This window comes from Salvelinus namaycush, chromosome 25 (genome assembly GCF_016432855.1).
Source record: "Salvelinus namaycush isolate Seneca chromosome 25, SaNama_1.0, whole genome shotgun sequence".
NCBI classification, from domain to species: Eukaryota; Metazoa; Chordata; class Actinopteri; order Salmoniformes; family Salmonidae; genus Salvelinus; species Salvelinus namaycush.
Window position 1 is genome coordinate 8,276,386 of NC_052331.1, and position 1,703 is coordinate 8,278,088.

The window sequence follows — 1,703 nt, forward strand, 5'->3', positions numbered from 1 at the left end:
TGTGTGTGTCGTAATGGTTTAGCTGTAAAATGAGGTGGAGAACTGAGATCACTATAGACAGAGGGAGAGGGATAATATAAAGAAGAGATGAGAGGGTAACAGGAGAATGAATCATGTGACTTACAGGTGGAAGGTGGCGTGAGCTGCTCTCAGACCACATCAGCTTTGGAAAGAAACTCATTCTACTGGATATGTTGTATGATGCTGGGAGAGAGAGCTGGAGAGCGAGGGGTACGAGAGAGAGAGATTGTAGAAGACAGTTGGACAGATGGGAGGTGACCTCAGTCTGTCACCTGTATTCTCTTTGTCTTCTAGACATCTGGGTCAATGCTGAGGAACATTCAAAAGGTTGGGTTGCTCTTGTATGATTCTCTAACCGTTCCACCTGTCTAACAGATTAACCCTACAGTGGCAAAGAGATATGGAATGATGAGGATGGAGGGGGGGGAAAAAGGAGGAGGACCAGGGAGATGAGTCAGAGTGGACAGGAGAGGAGCAATGAGGTGTCAGGGAAAACGAGAGAGATTTACAACCTCGGGGCTGTGGCCTTCAGACAGAATGTGTCTTCGGCCAGGTCTTGTCCCACTAACAGACAAATGTTATTGTACAGAAAAGGTCTGAGGAAAAAAGGAGAATTATGAATGGAGCAGGCAGGTAACCCGTGATACAAGTCTGTATTCAACGTCCATCTATGTCTGAGGACGTCGGGAGATGACGTGGAAACCGGCCACTAGGGGCAACAGTGAGTGCTGTTATCGTCGAGTAGGTTTCTGTAAGCATCTACCTCTGGTTCCACCAAAGGCTGCATGTTTGAACCCATCGATTTTGTTGTTTTTTAAAATCTTTATTTGAAGCCTTTCCCAAACCTTAACCCATACCGTAACCATTTGGAGTCAATGCCTAAACGTAACCTTAAACATGTTGACATTTTGAACAACCTTGAAATTTGACGTTTGGGAAACATGGATGAACGTCTAATTCTGATGTGAGACTGTGAGAGCTTGTTGGAATGAAGAATGATGGATGGCAAGAAAATAAGGTAGATTAGAGACAAAGAAATAAGCCAAGGGCTAGGAGAAAGGAAATGAAGGGGAGAGATAGAAAGCCTAGTATTTGTATGAGCAGGTCTATGTATTAGCCATTCAGTAGGCTACTCACACTCACCATTGAGTCACCAGTGTCAGAGAAGAGCTGTAGGCCATAGGGTTTGAATGGTGGCTCGCCAGCTACGGCCAAACGTGTGTGTGTGTGTGTGTGTGTGTGTGTGTGTGTGTGTGTGTGTGTGTGTGTGTGTGTGTGTGTGTGTGTGTGTGTGTGTGTGTGTGTGTGTGTGTGTGTGTGTGTGTGTGTGTGTGTGTGTGTGTGTGAGAGAGAGAGAGCTGGTGAAAGAGGGGGATGGGAGAGAGAAAGCGATGTGAACAGACACCCGCGTTTCTCTGTATGATTGACTCAGCAGTGTTTCAACACATCAGAGACCTGTGTCTTTTAAGCTTACATCAGAGGTGTGTGTGTGTGTGTGTGTTTGTTTAAGTGTCTCAGAAATAACAGTATTAATGGGCTCTTACATCCACACTGCAGGGGTCCCAAGCTCAAAACGCCTACAGCTATTCACAGAGAACAGAACAGCAGAGAAACACAGAACAAAGCACACACACACATACACACACACACACTTACATCCCCAATCTCTCTGTAGGCCTGCA